Below are 19,495 nucleotides of genomic sequence, written 5' to 3'. Positions count from 1 at the left end.
GTGAAATCTATCAGCCTTAACCCATTAGTGGACGTTATCTTTTGTAGGCTAAACTTTCCGACTGTTGGACCAAAAATGTCTTCCTTACCAATAAGCAACAAAATTTTGACTTGATATAGCAAGTTTCTATAGCATCGAAATTTTGACCTTATTTTCTTTAGTGAAGAAAATTTGAACTAATTTTCTTTAATAACGAATATTATTATAATAATTTACTAACAAGTCCTTATACCAAGAAAATTTTAACATTATTTCTAAAAAAAAATGTTTATATATTCTTATATATAAATATCCATTTTGTGTTTGTTTGTCGGTTTGTTTCTTTGTTTGTATGTTTGTTTGTGTGTTCCTTATAGACTCAAAAACGGCTAAACCAATTTCCATGAAATTTTCTTCACTGATGGTGCATAATGATCACGTAGTGCAAATAGGGTATTAAATTTTTTGATATCTGAAGGGGGGGCGGACCCTCCCCTTGATCAAATTTTCAGAAACGCCAGATCTCCATGATGGGTGGAGCGATTTAAGTGAAATTTTGTGTGCTCTCTTATAGTACCCTAGAAATAAAAATTTGGTATCCAAATTTCGGATGGGGTACCTAGGGGTGCGCCCCATCCAAAATCAATCACGACAATATGGGACTCAAATGGAAGGTATTTAGGATAAGAACGCGTATCTGGTATCCAATTGTCCGACCAAGTGTTAGGGGGGCCATCTTAACCTCCAAAACACCCCTAAATCGGACATATTTACCTACCATGGCATACGAATTTGACATCCAGATGTGGAATCAAGTTTCTGGGGGTCCACCCCTTCTCCAAAACAACCCCCAAACAGGACTTATTTACTCACCATGGCAATATGGGGCTTAGATAAAAGGTATTTGAGTGTAGAAAACGAATCTGATACCCAAATCTGGGGCCAAGTGTTTAGGGGGCCGCCCCTCTCAAAAACACCCACAAAAGAGGATAAATTTACGATCATTGCAATATGGGGCTCAAATGAAAGGTCTTTGGGAGAAAAGCAGGAATCTGATATAAATATTCGGGAAAAAGTATCTATGGGGCCACCCCATTCCATAACACCACCCATATAGGACGTATTTGCTGACCATTCCAATATGGGACTGTAATAAGAGGTATTTTAGAGTAAAACACGAATCTGTCATATAATTTCAGGGCCAAAACGCTGAACGGCCGCCCCATCCCCCAAAACACTCCCCAAGCCGGTCATGTATGCGACTATGGAAATATGGGGCTCAAATGAACGGTATTTGGGAGTAGACCACGAATCTGATACCAAAAACTGCCTATGGGACGCATTTTCTCATCATGACAATTTGGGTATTAAAGGGAGTCGATCTCGATATTAATAGTTTTTAGGGCCCATAGCCCAAAACCGGACATATTTGCTGACTTTTGCAATTAGGGGATAAATGAAAGGTATTTGAGATTAGAAAACGAATTTTATATCCAATTTTGAGGCCAATGCCAATATGGGGTTCAAATAAATGATATTTGAGAATAGAGAACGATGCCGATATACTTTCAGGGCTAAGTGTTTGCGGGACCACCCCACTCCCTAAAACACCTCTAAATCGGGCATATTTACAGACCACGTCAATTTGGGGCTCAAATAAATGTATTTGAGAATAGAAAGCGAATCTGATATCCAAATGTGGGATCATGTATTTGGAGCACAACCCCTATTTCACTAAAGGCTTTTTAATAGTCGAAAATGCATATTCAAAGCATAATTTTGTTCCATATAAAGTAAAAGAAAGCGCAGCGGAACGGGCCCCGTTCAGCAAGTTTTCTATAAAAAGTACGCTACGCTAACCAACCGTAGCGCTGATGTTATCATGTCCGCCTATGATGCTGAACGCCTGGGTTCGAATCCTGGCGAGACCATCAGAAAAAATTGTTGCTGTTGTGGTTTTCCCCTCCTAATACTGGCGACATTTGTGAGGTACTATGCCATGTAAAACTTTTCTCGAAAGAGGTGTCGCCGTTCGGACTCGGCTATAAAAAGGAGGCCCCTTATCATTGAGCTTAAACTTGAATCGGACAGCACTCATTGATATGTGGGAAGTTTGCCCCTGTTGCTAAGTATGTTCATGGGCAAAATTTGCAATTTATGCTATAAAAGAAAATTTTTGCAAAATTTCTCGAATCAACTGAATTTGGACAAAATTTCCTATAGAAAGAAAATATTAACGATTTAGCCTTTAGAAAGTAGATGTTTACGACTAAAATTTCAACTACATTTTTATAGAACCAATATGCTGACACATTTTTAAACCACTGTTCATTCGAACTGTGTATGGTGGTTGGGCTAGTTTCACTTAAACATACTTTAACAAAGCATAGACCAACAAAGCTTATCATTTTCCATTACCAAAAGGTATAGAGGATCATGTGTGAATGCATGCATAGCTGGGGGTGTTGGGGAAGTGTGCAGTCGATCTGTTTAAAGCCATGTAATGATGGTCGTTTGGTCTGGTAGGTTAGGTCGGTCGGTCGGTCGGCCGGCTAGCCTCTTGGCCGCCTTGTCCCTGGCCGATACTGGTGCTGATGTTTCGTTGTTGGTTTGGTGGTTTACTCACATATTCGAACAGGAATAATAATGGGCCTGTTAATGCCTTAAGCCTATTCGGCATTAAGCGGTGCAAATTGCATTTTCGAACTTCAATTTTGGTGGCATTTTAATGTACTAGGCTTAGTTAACTCTCTCTCCCTCTCTCTCCTTCTCTCTCCACACACAATACCCGAGTGTTTGTGCCTGCGTATGTTTAGCCAGCTTCCTTACAACCATCCTCTGGCATGTTGGCCAATAAATAAATTTTTGAAACAACAGCAAAATGCAAGCACTGGCGATGATTGCAATGCTGAGATACTAATGTTCTGCTACTACCTATCTACCTATTGAGGATATACATGATGAGGATGATGATGATGGCTATGATGATGCTATGGTGTCGAGGCCACAAGTTTTACTCCTGCTGTTACTGTTCAAGCTTTGTCCATTCATATGGTTTTGCATATTTCGCAGAGAACAAATGAGACCTTTGAACAATGAATTTGCCATATTAACATAGTCCGATACTCGTAAATTACTTTAGAAAGGTAGCAGTCTGCTAATGAAAGGCCATGATTATAAAGTAACACCAAAAAAAAAAAAAAAACACCGATTTGAAATGTAAATATAATTTTCCATAATTGCGAAGTGAAATAAAGTAGTCAACTTGAAGTGAGTGAGTAATAGAGTAGATTAGAGCATTCAACATGAAAGGGGGTTAGGGCCTATGAGGGAAATCAGTGATGGCCTTTATTTACACTTTTCAAATCTACTGTTTGAACTGAACCAAATTCGTTTTGAATACTGGGAAGAACGAAAATCGATTTACAACTATTGGGTTGCCCAAAAAGTAATTGCGGATTTTTCATATAGTCGGCGTTGACAAATTTGTTCATAGCTTGTGACTCTGTAATTGCATTCTTTCTTCTGTGAGTTATCAGCTGTTACTTTTAGCTTGCTTTAGAAAAAAAAGTATATTTGATTAAAGTTCATTCTAAGTTTTATTAAAAATGCATTTACTTTCTTATAAAAAATCCGCAATTACTTTTTGGGCAACCCAATATTATCCGTTTGGCTGAAATTTGCCGAGTTGTATAGAAGCTGTCATGAAAGGAGATCCTCGGGTATATGGTTTAATTCATCAGGGTGTGGTATGATCAAGTGAAATCGGGATGGTATTAAACCAAACTCTTTTTGGTTTTAAGGCCAATAACAGTTTGTTACAAAAAGCAATAGCGTTTTAATAGTTTTAAAATTTGTTTATATGGTGCACATTGGGACAGAATTGAAAAAAACTATAGTAAAAAAATATAACATGGTTGGATCGAGATTTCAGGGCGCTTCTAAAAATTTAGCTTGAGGGAGTAATCGACTGTTAATTTCCATTTTTTGAAATTTTGGCGAAGGCACGAAGTCATTTGTTGTTCGATTTTCACTTTAATGCATGATTTGGATTGACGACAAAATTTTCAAAAACTTTGCTGGTGTATGCGTCAACATATGAAAATTTAATTAAAAGTTATACAGTTTGGAAGTCAAAATAAGTGAAACAGTATTTTTTTGCATTTTTTGGTAATAAAAGTTTCATTGATTAGTCTCAATTGGAAAAAGTTGAAGCAACTTTTATTTACTTTTTACATTTACTTTTTCTTCCTCCTTTGTAAAGAGGACTTATTGTAGATGTGCTTTAAGTGAAGTTTGAACACAATATGTCAATTTAAACGGGTGCAATATACACTTCCAAAGAGGCTTTAAAAAAAAAAAGACAAGTGAGAGGGTGCTAAGTTCGGCCGGGGCCGAATTTTATGTACCGTCCACCATGGATCGCATTTGACTACCTTTTTAGGCAAACAAAGAATAATGGATAAGAATTGCTATGCTAGAAGAGTCATATCAAGTTTAAGTCCGATTCGGATCATAAGTGAATTGAATTTTGAAGTCCATAGAAGAAGCCAATGTGTAATATTTAAGTCCATTCCGATAAGAATTGCGCCTTGTAGGGGTTGAAGAAGCAGAATCGGGAGATTAGTTTATATGGGAGCTGTATCAGGCTAAATATAGATTCAGACCATATTGGACACGTATATTGAAGGTCCTAGGAGAATCCGTTGTACGAAATTTCAGCCAAATCGGATAAGAATTGCGCTCTCTGGCTGCTCAAGAAGTCAAGATACAAGATCGTGGAAAATTTCAGCCAAATCGTATAAGATTTGTGTCCTCTAGAGGCTCAAGAAATCAAGATACCAGAGCTGTTTATATCGCAGCTATATCAGGTTATGTACTGATTTGAACCATACATGGCACAGTTGTTGGAAGTCATAACAAAATACTTCATGGAAAATTTCAGCCAAATCGTATAAGAATTATGTCCTCTAGAGGCTCAAGAAATCAAGATGCCAGATCGGTTTATATAGCAGATATATCAGGTTATAGACCGATTTGAACCATGCTTGGCACAGTTGTTGAAAGTCTTAACACAACATTTCACGCAAAATTTCAGCCAAATCGGATGAGAATTGCGCCCTATAGTGGCTCACGAAGTCAAGATCCAAGATCGGTTTATATGGCAGATATATCAGGTTGTGAACCGATTTGAAACATACTTAGCACAGTAGTTGAAAGTCATATCAAAATACTTCATGTACAAATTCAGCAAAATCGGATATGAATTCCGTTATCTAGAGGCTTAAGAAATCAAGATGCCAGATTGGTTTATCGGGCAGCTACAATATATCAAGTTGTGTACCGATTTTAACCATGCTTGACACAGTTGTTGGAAGTCTTTACAAAGCACTTCACGCATAATTTCAGCCATATCGGATAAGAATTGCGCCCTCTAGTGGCTCACGAAGTCAAGATCCAAGATGGCCGATATATCAGGTTGTGAACCGATTTGAAACATACTTAGCACAGTAGTTGAAAGTCATATCAAAATACTTCATGTACAAATTCAGCCAAATCGGATATGAATTGCGTCCTCTAGAGGCTCAAAAAGTCAAGATTTTAGAACGGTTTTAATTTCAGCTATATCAAAACATAATCCGATATGGTCCATTTACAATCCCAACCGACCTACACTACTAAGAAGTAAGTGTGCAAATTTTCAAGCGCCTAGTTTTACTCCTTCGAAAGTTTGCGTGCTTTCGACAAACGGACGAACGGATGAACAGATTTAATCCAAAGGTTAGTTTTTTTTTCTATTCTATTCCACTGAGGAACCTTGCTTCGCTTTAGCTTCGAGAAGAGAGTTGCAGTGAGGGTGGCATTGTTTAAATACTGAGTGCTAATGATACTCGGTTTGACTAGTCGAGTTATTGGCGCCTTCAACTTCACAATTGGACCCGAGGTTTCCATTGGGGCTTAGGTTTTTTTAACCCAACGGGTAGTTTCGATTGTATTCCACTGTGCGGTCTTACTTAGCTTCGACTTCGAGTCAGTGAGGGGTCATCTAGGGATACACGTGCGATCCTACAAAAGCGATGCGATTGGGGCGATGGGTCAATAACCCGTCCCCGGAAAACTGTAAAAATTATTCTGAGAAACGAAAGAACGGACTCCCCTTCGTTGACGACGAGCGCATGATTCGCGGATTAGCACCTGAAATGTCCGTACTTTTTATAGAGAATTTGCAGTATACGCGCTGGCGGATGTATTGAAGAAGACATCCTTGGTCCAACATTCGGAAAATTCAGCCTCCACGAGATTACGTCCGATAATGGGTTGAGGCTAAAAGATTTCGCTGCAGCAAAAAACATGGTAGTTAGCAGGACCAGATTTCAACATCGAAGGATTCACACGGCCACATGGCTGTCACCCGATCAAAACACGAGAAACCAAATTGATCACATTGTGATAGATGGAAGGCATTTATCCAGCGTGTTAGATGTACGATCGATCCGTGGAGAAAATATAGATTCGGATCATTATTTTGCAGCAGCAATGATTCGCACCCCTTTGTGTATGGCGAGAAAAGTACGATCTGACACTGGACTTGACAACAGATGGCAACCGCATACTCCACTCACATGACCCAACTGCTTGATGAAAGCACTCCTTGTCCCGATGATATAATGGCTCAGTGGCAAACTTTTGCCCACTCCATGCAAAATGCAGCCAAATTGCGTACCGGAAGACTCCCTGCTGAAACCAAGAATGCGGTATATAGAGCAACCCTGGAATCAGTAGCAACGCGCCAGATGAAGGAGAGGTATCGGGAGGAAAAGAGAGGAGAAACGTCTTTTCAGCAGATAAAAAAAGGAAATGAAAAGACGTGAGTGTGACCAAATTGAGACGTACAGAAGGCAGAATGAAGTCTAGAAATTCTACCAAAGAATTAAACACCAAACCAATGCCTTTGGTGCAGGCAAATCCTCCTGTAGAGATAAAGAAGGAAATCTGGTAACTGACTCAGATAGCGTGCTGAGCATATGGAAAGAACATTCTACTCAACTGATAGTGGTCCAGTAGTCAGAATGAGGTCCAAATAGCAGTGACCCGACTGAGGAATAACAAGGCTGCAGGAGCCGACGGGTTACCCGTTGAACTATTTTAGACTGGAGGCGACACGCTGATTAGGCGTATGCATCAGCTTGTTTGCGCAATCTGGCTAGAAGAACGCACACCCGATGATTGGAACCTCACCATACTATGTCCCGTATACAAGAAAAGAGACAAGACGGAATGTATCCTCCCTATCGCATACAAGATACCCTCGAGGGTACTGTATGAAAGATTAAAACCTAAAGTCAATGAGATAATTGGGTTTTAGACCTGGTAAATCCACAATGGACCAGAGATTGACAATGGCCTAAATCCTGTAAAAGACCCGATAAGGACAAATCTACACTTACCATCTTTTTGTTGAGCCCTTTACGCTCAAAGGTTAAAATACCTTGCCTGAGTTTGGTATTCCTGCAAAATTAATAAGACTCTGCGGGATGACACTTGTTGATACACGTTTCTCAATAAGAATAGGAAAGAATCTCTCCGAATCATTTAACATAAGGATACAGCTTATCGTGTGATCACTTTAATATACTGCTGGAGAAGATTATACGAGATGCAGATGTGAATCGATATGGTACACTACTCACAAGCCAACACATGTCATTTGCCTATGCAGGCGACATCGATATCACGGGTCGGTTACCGGAAGTAGGACAAATTTGGCAACTACAACATTGAGATACTCAGCAAAATTTATCTACCTCGGCTCCGCCGTAACAGAAACGAAAGACACCAGTTTTTAAATAAAGTGAAGAATAATACTGGCAAACAGATGCTACTTTGGATTAAGGAAGCCGTTAAGGAGCGAGGCAACCTCTCGACAGACAAAGATTATATATACAAGACACTGATACTATTCAGGTTGTTATATGGTTCCGAGGCATGTGTACTAGTGAAAGCAGACGAGGCAATGCTTGGAGTGATTCTTCGTAAAATATATGGACCAGTTTGCGTTGAGCTGTATTACGAAAAGCTCTAGCGAAGAAGTCTTTGAATTCGATTACGACGGTAATACGCAAACCGGGACGACCAAAAGCTGGATGGAAAGATCAGGAGGTCCGAAACACCTCGAAACTTGGTGTCAGAGATTTTAGAAGGAACACAGAATATCGAGGAGCCTGGAACGCTAATCTACGTTCGGCTAATGAGACGAATGTTCTGTCATAGCTAATTGAAGCAAATGAAAAAGGTCTTGGTTCTTGGATCGATGTATACCAACATCTTCCTATCAGAGTATAAGCCGATCTTAAGTTTTGACTTAATCTTGGCTATTCTGATGAGCAGATTTGAGCTCATCAGCGGTGTGGCTTAATTTGGAAGCCCTGACAAGAGGCGCCCAGAACACCTAGGGCCTTGAAATGTTCCTCATGATCTCGCTGACACTTCAGCTCTAACCATTTCACCGTTTTTATACCCACCACCGAAGGATGGGGGTATATTCATTTTGTCATTCCGTTTGCAACACATCGAAATATCCATTTCTGACCCTATAAAGTATATATATTCTTGATCAGCGTAAAAATCTAAGACGATCTAGACATGTCCGTCCGTCTGTCTGTTGAAATCACGCTACAGTCTTTAGAAATAGAGATATTGAGCTGAAATTTTGCACAGATTCTTTTTTGTCCATAAGCAGGTTAAGTTCGAAGATGGGCTATATCGGATCTTGATATAGCCCCCATATAGACCGATCCGCCGATTTAGGGTCTTAGGCCCATAAAAGCCACATTAATTATCCGATATTGTTGAAAATTAGGGCAGTGAGTTGTGTTAGGCCCTTCGACATCCTTTGTCAATTTGGCTCAGATCGGTCCAGATTTGGATATAGCTGCCATATAGACCGATCCGCCGATTTAGGGTCTTAGGCCCATAAAAGCCACATTTATTATCCGATATTGTTGAAAATTAGGGCAGTGAGTTGTGCTAGGCCCTTCGACATGCTTCGTTAATTTGGCTCAGATCGGTCCAGATTTGGATATAGCTGCCATATAGATCGATCCTCCGATTTATGGTGTAAGGCCCATAAAAGCCACATTCATTATCCGATTTTGCTGAAATGTGGGACAGTGAGTTGTGTTAGGCCCTTTGACATATTTCTTCAATTTGGTCCAGATCGGTTCAGATTTGGATATAGCTGCCATATATACCGATTTCTTGATTTATGGTTTTTTGGACCCATAAAATGCTCATTTATTCTCCGATGTCGCCGAAATTTGGGACAGTGAGTTAAGTTAAGCCCCTTGACATACTTCTGCAATATCGCACAGATCGGTCCAGATTTGGATATAGCTGCCATATAGACCTATCTAGGTTTTAGGTTTTGGGGCCATAAAAGACGCATTTAATTGTCCGATTTCGCTGAAATTTGAGACAGTGAGTTTGGTTAGGCTCTTCGACGTCCTTCTTCAATTTTGCCCAGATCGGTCCAGATTTGAATATAGCTGCCATATAGACCGATCTCTGGATTTTAGGTTTAGGGCCCATAAAAGAAGCATTTATTGTCCGATTTCGCCGAAATTTGGGACAGTGCTTTGTGTTCGACATGTTTATGCAACTTGGCCCAAATCGGTCTAGATTTGGATATAGCTGCCATGTAGACCGTTATCTCGATTTAAAGTCTAGGCCCCATAAAAGGCGGATTTATAATCCGATTTCACTGAAATTTGACACAGTGACTTATGTTCGGCTTTTCGACATCCGTGTCGTATAAATTTCAGATCGGTATGAGGTATATGAGTACAAGGTATGAAATTTTCACCGAATTTTGATGAAAGGTGGTTTACATATATACCGGAGGTGGTGGGTATCCAGAGTTCGGCCCGGCCGAACTTAACGCCTTTTTACTTGTTTTTATTCGTTTCTCTCTTGGATTCTTGCTTCGCACTGTGCAGTCTTGCTTCGCTATCAACACCGTATGTTATCAAAATAAGTTCCTTTGGTATACATTTTCCTATTTATTAGTGTATAAGTCGATCTTGGCTATTTTGATGATTACATTAGTTTAGCAATACCCTTCTCTATTGCCTTTTCATACTAACCCCCGTCTGCAATTTTTGTAAATTCTAATTCTAACAAACACTTTGTTTTACTCGATTTTCAGGCCGACTTCAAACCAAACAACCGACAAATAACAACCAAAGCAGCAACAAACCAGCTTTTATTTTGGCATATTTCAACATTGACAAAACAAAGAATAAACAGCAGGTAAGTGAAGCATTTTTATTGTTCTGTACTCTGTTCGGAGCGCTGTTATGACATTGCGCGCATTAAAATTAAATTAAGTGCTGAATTTTTGCAATCAAACATTATTTCCCTCTCAATTACTCTTTGTCATTTGAATACCTTGCTGGCATGCATCGCCGTTGTGGCAAGGTACATAAAACGTGATTTTATGTTTTTATATGTTCTTGCGATTTAATCAAAAGGATGATGGTGTGTGTGGCGGCAACATGTGGGGAAGGGTGCGATGCAGTGCTGGTCATATAAAACTCCAGGAATTTCCTGCATGTTACGTTAAGTGACATTTTGTACATGAGCCACGAAAAATTGTATACGTCTATGTGGCCGTGTGTGTGTGTGTGTGTGTGTGCTTGTGCACATGGCATTAACATTAAATTACCATTAACAATTTAATTTTCTTCAAAAGTGATTTTTCTTTCAACATAGCGCCATACCATGCCAAAAACAAAATAAATTGGCAAATTGAGTTTACATGTATGTGAGTTAGAATGCTTTGTTTTAATTAGAAGCTGTTATTATCCAAATCCTCACGTTGCATTAGGTCCAAGGGACGTGTTGTCTTGGTAAAAGATTAGCTAACAAGGGGCCCTGAAAAAGTTTCTGCATCTTGGCTGGACCATACGAATAAAGTTTGAAACAGCCCTCGAGGCTAAGGGGCTTAAGACCACAGACGTTCATTGACAAAAACTGTTGTTAGTTTATGATCTGAAAGTATTTGCGTGTTGATTCACGTTTATGACCGAATGTGGTCCCCTTATGAACGTCTATGGGTGTATAGCATTATATGGCTGACAAATGAAGTATTCACCCAGTGTTGGAGGTATATAGGGCAAGAGTTACATTTATGGCCCTTTCTAAAATGTTGGTTTTGATGTCATTTTCCTGTCAAGATTAAAAGCTAGATATTTTGCGTTTTCAGTAAATGGATCATTCACTTCTCCCAATGAGACAGGTGCCACTGTGCCTAACCTGTATCTCTTGCTAGAAAGAACTACCCATGTTTTAAACGGATTTACGCCTAGACCACTTTCGGTAGCCTACTTTGCTGTCGTGCCTAGCGAAAAATGGAAATGAAACAAGTAAAAGCGTGCTAAGTTCGGCCGGCCCGAATCTTATATACCCTCCACCATTGATTGCATTTTTCGAGTTCTTTTCCCGGCATCTCTTCTTAGGCAAAAAAGGATATAAGAAAAGATTTGCTTTGCTATTAGAACGATATCAAGATATGGTCCGGTTTGGACCACAATTAAATTATATGTTGGAGACCTGTGTAAAATGTCAGTCAATTCGAATAAGAATTGCGCCCTTTGCGGGCTCAAGAAGTAAAATAGAGAGATCGATTTATATGTGAGCTGTATTGGGCTATAGACCGATCCAGACCACAATAAACACGTATGTTGATGGTCATGAGAGGATCCGTCGTACAAAATATCAGGCAAATCGGATAATAATTGCGACCTCTAGAGGCTCAAGAAGTCAAGATCCCAGATCGGTTTATATGGCAGCTATATCAGGTTATGGACCGATTTGAAACTTATTTGACACAGTTGTTTAAAGTCGTAATAAAATACGTCATGCAAAATTTCAGCCAAATCGGTTAGGAATTGTGCCCTCTAGAAGCTCAAGAAGTCAAGTCCCCAGATCTGTTTATGTGACAGCTATATCAGGTTATAAACCGATTTGAACCATACTAGGCACAGTTGTTGGATATCATAAGAAAATACTTCGTGTAAAAATTCATTCAAATCGGATAAGAATTGCGCCCTCTAGAGGCTCAAGAAGTCAAGACCCAAGATCGGTTTATATGGCAGCTATACCAGGTTATGGACCGATTTCAACCATATTTAGCAATGTTGTTAGATATCATAACAAAACACGTCGTGCAAAATTTCATTCCAATTGGATAAGAATTGCGCACTCTAAAGGCTCAAGAAATCAAGACCCAAGATCGGTTTATATGGCAGCTATATCAAAACTTGGACCGATATGGTCTATTTACAATACCAACCGACCTACACTAATAGGAAGTATTTGTGCAAAATTTCAAGCGGCTAGCTTTACTCCTTCGAAAGTTAGCGTGCTTTCGACAGACAGACGGACGGACGGACATGGCTAGATCGACATAAAATGTCGCGACGATCAAGTATATATATACTTTGTGGGGTCTCAGACGAATTTTTTAGTTACAAACAGAATGACGAAATTTGTATACCCCCATCCAATGGTGGAGAGTATAAAAATAGAAAAGACAAGGTCTTACTTTAATCGATTTCGTTTGTTTTTAAACTGGCTATACGAATACACAGATTTGGTAGAGCTATTGCGGGAAACATACTTGGTATAATTAAAAATCTGAACGATTTTGGAATAAACATGAAGTAAATGAAAATGAAGAAAACCTCACTATTAAAGTGTTCAATAAGCACATCTTTACTTTTACTTTAATTGGCTATGACATAACATTTGTTCCACTAGCCGAAGGTAGAATAGCGTTCCAAGCGCCTCGATCTTCTGCGCCCATTCTAAAATCTCTGATACCAAGTTTCGAGGTAACTCCCACCACTTGATCTTTCCAACGGACTTTTGGCCTTCCCGGTTTACGTGTACCACTATGTTTGCCTCCAAAAAACTTCTTCGCTAGAGCTTCTTCATCCATTCTGACAACATGACCTAGCCAACGCAGCCGTTGTATTTTGATGCGTGTAACTATGCTATCGTCGTCATACAACTCATACAGCTTGTGGTTCATACGTCGCCTATATTCTCCATTAACGAAGAATATTTCTCTCAAATACTCCACGCACTGCCTTATCTACTTTCACAAATACCCATGCCTAAGAACCATTTAACAACACATGTCGCATCAGTGTCTGGTATAGTGTAATCTTCGTTTGTCGAGAGGTGGCCTTGTTTTTAGCGTCTGTTTGCCAGTATTATTCTTCGCTTTATCTCAAAGCTGGTGTCATTCGTTTCGGTTACGGCGGTGCCGAGGTAGATAAAGTTACTTTCTATCTCAAAGTTGTGGTTCCCAACTTTCTCCATTTTCTTTATCTGCTCGGTTGTGCAAGGCTTGTTGGGAGTTGAAACCATCGATTTCGTCTTATCTCCATTTACTGCCAGACCCATATTTTCACTGACTCTCTTTCGATTCTTTCAAAGGCTGCATTTACTACTTCCGGTGACCGACCTATGATATCGATGTCGTCGGCATAGACGAGTAGCATGTGTTCTCTTGTGATTAGTGTGCCATATCTATTCACATCTGCATCTCGTATAATCTTCTTCAGCAAGATTTTAAAGAGATTACACGATAGGATGTGTCCTTGTCTGAAACCTCGTTTGGTATTAAATGGTTCGGAGAGATTCTTTCCTATTCTTACAGAGGAACGCGTATCAGCAAGTGTCATCCTGCAGAGTCTTATTAATTTTGCAGGGATACCAAACTCAGATATGGCTTGAAATACCTTTGAACGTAAAGCAGTATCGAAGGCGGCTTTGTAGTCAACAGAGATATGGTAGGTGTTTATTTGTCCTTCTCGGGTCTTTTCCAGGATTTGGCGCACTGTGAATATCTGATCCAGTGTGGATTTACCAGGTCTAAAGCCGCATTGATAGAGCCCAATTATCTCATTGACTTGAGGTTTTAATCTTTCACACAGTTCGCTTGAGAGTATCTTGTATGCGATGAGGAGGAGATTTATTCCTCTGTATTTGGCACATTCAGTCTTGTCTCCTTTCTTGTGTACAGGACATAGTATGCTGAGTTTCCAATCATCAGGTATGCGTTCTTCTAGCCAGATTGCGCATATAAGCTGATGCATACGACTTATCAGCGTGTCACCTCCGGTCTTAAATAGTTCAGCGGGTAACCCGTCGGCTCCTGCTGCCAATTGTTCTTTAGTCGGGTCACTTCTACTTGGACCTCATTCTGACTAGGAGGTAAACATTCTATACCATCATCAGGGATTGGTTCTGCGGTATCCTCTTCGCCGCCAACGTCGGACTCTAGCAGTTGGATAAAATGTTCTTTCCATATCCACACACTCACGTCTTTTCATTTCCTTTTTCTTTCTGCTGAACAGACGTTTCTCCGCTCTCCTTTTCTCCCGATACCTCTCCTACTGATTTGCAATGATGCTCTATATGCCGCATTCTTTGCATCAGAAGCATCTCGACTCTCTTGGTCGCACCATGGGTTTCTTGGAGGAGGCTTCCGGTACCCAAGTACGGATTTCACGGTATTTTCCATGGAATGGACAATTGTTTGCCACTGCATCATTATATGAATCGGAACTGCTTAAGCAGTTAGGTCAGTCGAGTGGAGTTGCCGCTGCCATCTGTTGTGCTTGCAGCTTATTAATGTCCAGCTTCCGTGCAGTGTCAGATCGTACTTTCCTCGCCATGTTCATACGGGTGGGAACCTTTGCTGCAAAATGGCAATGATCCGAATCTATATTCGCTTCACGGATCTATCGTACATCTAACACGCTGGATGAATGCCTTCCATCTATCAGAACGTGATCAATTTGGTCCCTTGTGGCTTTGTGAATATTTTTCTGTTGAAATCTGGTGCTACTAACTACCATGTTTTTGCCGCGCGAAATCTATCAGCCTGAACCCATTGCTGGACATTATCTCGTGGAAGCTAAACTTTCCGACTGTTGGTCCAAAAATGTCTTCCTTCCCTATCTACTCATTAAAATCTCCCAGAACGATTTTAATATCATGGGCAGCGGTCATATTTTCTCTCTAGGCGCTCGTAGAAAATATCCTTGGTCTGCTCTTCCATGTCATCCGACGGGGCATGGGCATAAATAAGGCTGACGTTGAAGAATTTGGCTTTTATGCGGATTGTGGCTAGCCTCTCATCCACCGGAGTAAAGTATATACAAGGTGTTTCAGTCTCCGACTAACCACAAATTCACATCCAAAATCATGCCTTGTGTTATGGCAGCTATAGTATAGATCGTCACCGTTTGGTGTTGTAGTGACGCCATTCCCAGTCCATCGCATTTCCTGTACGGCGGTAATATCTGCCTTGTACTTTTCTAATACATCCGCCAGCGCGTATACTGCACCTTCTCTATACAGAGTGCGGACATTCCAGGTGCAGATCCGCAAATCATGGTCCTTTTTTCGTTTGCGTGGGTCGTCAACGATGGGGGGGTCCGTTTTTACTATTCCTTTGTTTCTCATAGTAGTTCTCAGTTTTCCGGGGGTGGGTCTGTCTGCCTGTCTGTTGAAATCACGTCAGTCTTTAAAATAGAGATATTAAGCTGAAATTTTGCACAGATTCTTTTTTTGTCCATAGACAAGTTAAGTTCAATGATTGTCTATATCTTAATATAGGGCCCATAAAAGGCGTATTTATTGTCCGATTTCGCCGAAATTTGGGACAGTGAGTTGTGTTAGGCTCTTGACCCAAATCCGTCCATATTTGGATATAGCTGCCATATAGACCGAAATATCGGTCTATATGGCAATGCGCCACATAAAAGACGCATTTATAATCCGATTTCACTGAAATTTGACACAGGGACTTATGTTAGGCTTTTCGACATCCGTGTCGTATATAATTCATATGGGTTTATTTTTAGATATAACTACTTAAAAGCTCAAATTTTTTTTATACACAATTGAACTATGATTAGTACTTATAAATACTTAGTCCAAATCGCAACATTCCCGAGGTGGTGGGTATCCAAGTTTCGGCCCGTCCGAACCTTACGCCCTTTTACTTGTTTTAATATGAGAAAACAAACAGGTTGCAAACGATTTTTGTGATCAGTTCATATTTGAAAATGACAGGGAGAGCCCTTCATATACTGCGAGTAGTTTCTCATTACTCATTGTAGCGACTATGAATTCGAGATAAAAATACTCTCAAGTACTGAATGGTGATCTATTTAAAATCAACTTGTTTGTTTTACTCTATCTTCAGTGTCCCGTTCTTCAGAAGTCTTAAAATACAACATCATGTGGGTTCAGTGTTCACGAGTTCAGCAAAAACAGTCAATAATTATAGTTTTGTGCAGGGCTTTGTTTCAGAGTGTAGATCTGTTTAGATCTACAGATTCCTAGCCTACGGTAATGCATCTTTTAGTAAGTAAGTTATTAATAATCTTTCTTACGGTAGTGCTGATGCCTAAAAGCTCCAGCTCCTTCATGATTGACGTCGTTTATACCTTATAGAAAGCACCTTCAATATCAATAAACGCTACCACTGTGTATACCTTGACAGCGAAAGAACTCTCTATGTAGCCGGCAAGGTCGTGAAGAACTGTTTCGGTTTACTTGCCTTTACTATATGCATGCTGTTGCGGAGACAGTCGATCTTCAGGGATCTTTGCCCTAAGATATATTTCAATCAATCTTTCTAGAGTCTTCGGCATAAAAATGGCAGACTTTACTTTAATTAGCTAGCGTTCCAAACGCCTTCTACTGCGCTTCTTCTCAAATCTGTGACACCAAATTTCGAGTTATCTTTTACCATTTAGTCTATGCGAACGTCTTCATATAGCTCATACTGTGCGACGCCGATACTATCCATCAATGTAAACTGGTGCATACATTTTTCAAAGAATCTTTCTCTGAAACACTCCAAGCATTGCCTTGTCTGCTTTCACAAGTACCTATGCCACGGAACCATATAACAACAGTTTTTGTATAGTGTAATTTTCCTCTGTCGAGAGGTAGCCTTGTTTCTAAACTGCTTGCTTAATCACAGTAACATCTGTTTGGCAGTAAAGTCAGTCGCTTTATTTCAAAACTGATGTCATTCGTTTCGGTTGCAGCGGTGCTGAGGTAGATAAAATTGCTGACTATCTTAAAGTTGATGTTCCCAACTTTCTGAATTTTCTTCATTTGCTCGATTGTACAAGACTTTGTAGGAGTTAATACCACCCATTTTGTCTTATCTCCACTTACTGTCAGACCCTCTTTCACTGAGTCTCTTTCTATTCTTTTAAAGGCTGCAGTTACTACTTCCGGTGATCGACCCATGCATGCATTCCCTTGTGAGTATTGTGTCATACCAATTCATATCTCCATCTCGTGTAACTATTCTCACACGACATGCTGTCGGAGAGATCTTTTCATATTCTAACTGAGGAACGTGTATCAGCAAGTGGCATCCCTCAGAGTCTTAATAATTTTGCAGGTCTACAAAACTCAGGTGGCCACCGTAGCGTAGAGGTTAGCATGTCCGCCTATGACGCTGAACGCCTGGGTTCGAATCCTGGCGAGACCATCAGAAAAAAATTTCAGCGGTGGTTTTCCTCTCCTAATGCTGGTAACATTTGTGAGGTACTAAGCCATGTGAAACTTCTTTCCATAGAGGTGTCGCACTGCGTCACGTCGTTCGGACTCGGCTATAAAAAGGAGGCCCCTTATCATTGAGCTTAAACTAGAATCGGACTGCACTCATTGATAAGTGAGAAGTTTGCATTTTACACAACTCAGACATGGCTTCAAATACCTATGAACATATAGGGCTGTCGAAAACAGCTGACCTGTTCTTCTTGGGTCTTTTCCAGGGTTTGGCGCAGTATTAATACCTGGTGTATGGTGGATTTATCAGATCTAAAGCCCCATTGATAGGGCCCAATTATCTCATAGACTTGGGGTTTTAATCTTTCAAAATCTATGCTCGAGAGCGGATGACAAACTTGTATGGCGAAAATCGTTCGCCTTCGTGTGGTCAGGTTTTCCTGTTTTTGAATGAAAATGAACTTTGGGCCCCTCTAACGCACAGGCATATAAAGGATGATTTTTTAACTATTATCTCTTTGGTAACACTAGTTAAACAGCTCACGCACGTTTCGTGTTTAGTTTCATTGTCAAACATCTTCAGTTTGGTCTATTATTTAACCACGAATCATTTTACAAAGAAGAAGATCAGCCAGAAGCATTTTAAGTGCTACCAATGCATTCAGAAAAAGTCACAGTTTGGTGCGGTTTATGGGCTGGTGGCATCATTGGACCGTACTTCTTCAAAGATGATGCGAATCGTAACGTAACTGTGAATGGTGAGCACTATCGTAAGATGATATCCAACTTTTTTTTTACTAAAATGCAAGAACTTGACTTAGATGACATGTGGTTTCAACAAGACGGTGCCACATGCCACACAGCAGGCGTAACAATGGGCTTATTGAGAGGCGACTTCGGGGAACATCTTATTTTACGTTCGGGACCGGTCAATTGGCCCTCTAGGTCGTGCGATTTAACGCCTTTAGACTATCTCTTGAGGGGCTATGTTAAAGCTCATGTCTATAGCGAGAAGCCCGCTTGGAAGACAACATTTATTCGTTAGATACCGATACCGCAGTCACGGTCAATATTTGCATGAAATAATCTTCAAACATTATATTATATGGACCATACATCGATTAAATTTTTTTTAAACTTTCCTATAGGTTTTAAAAAATCACCCTTTACTAACAGTCACCAGACAGTGTTAGAAAAAATGCCGTCGAAATTTAGCTTTTATTGGAAATTTCTTCTTCTTATTCTTACTTCCTCAAATGTATTAAATAAACCATCCTTATTCCTCGAAACAAAATTATTCGCGCTTTGAATTTATTATTTAAATTTTCGCCTTTTTGCGTTTTTCTTGCCACAGCACATTTTCAATCTCACTAGCACACTTTCTGGCAACTGAATGTGTGTCTTTGGGATTTGTGCATTCGTGCATCAAGCATCGGGAACCACACATCCTTTGATTGGGTGTCTCATAATCAGTGCAATAAATATCAGAGATTTAAGGGAATTTATTACGTGCCATCGAATAACGGGGAAGTCGTTATTTAAAAGTCGTCGATTCTACGAGTATGGAAAATGCTGAGTGTTAAAGGCAAAGCATGCCATAGGAAATGAGCTTTGAACTTTAATTGAAATTGTGAAAGTGAGATTCAAATCGAATTTGAGAGAAAAATAATCTTGAAGACTAATACGGAATCAATTAGTCCGTGTTTAGATTTAAATTTTGTTTTTGATAACGGAATAGTCAATAATAGTTTGATAGGTTTATAAAGGCTTGATAGGAGGCCACCGCAGCGCAGAGGTAAGCATGTCCGCCTATGGCGCTGAACGCCTGAGTTCAAATCCCACCGAGACCATCAGAAAAAATTTTCAGCGGTGGTTTTCCTCTCCTAATGCTGGTAACATTTGT

The 19,495-nt window shown here is 40.0% G+C and overlaps 1 protein-coding gene across 2 annotated transcripts in view; it reads left to right on the top strand.

The window, feature by feature from the left end:
- The first annotated feature begins 10,206 nt into the window (after window positions 1-10,206).
- LOC106093114 (myb-like protein I) overlaps window positions 10,207-19,495 on the top strand; it is a 520,509-nt gene continuing 511,220 nt past the window's right edge. For both annotated transcript variants that reach the window (XM_059366944.1, XM_059366945.1), the window contains exon 1: window positions 10,207-10,287. The gene's annotated coding sequence lies outside the window, so the exon portion shown is untranslated. The remainder of the gene's footprint in view (window positions 10,288-19,495) is intronic.

This window comes from Stomoxys calcitrans, chromosome 4, assembly GCF_963082655.1.
Source record: "Stomoxys calcitrans chromosome 4, idStoCalc2.1, whole genome shotgun sequence".
Classification (NCBI taxonomy): domain Eukaryota; kingdom Metazoa; phylum Arthropoda; class Insecta; order Diptera; family Muscidae; genus Stomoxys; species Stomoxys calcitrans.
Note: the sequence above shows the minus strand (reverse complement) of the source record. Positions and strands in the feature narration are given on the sequence as shown.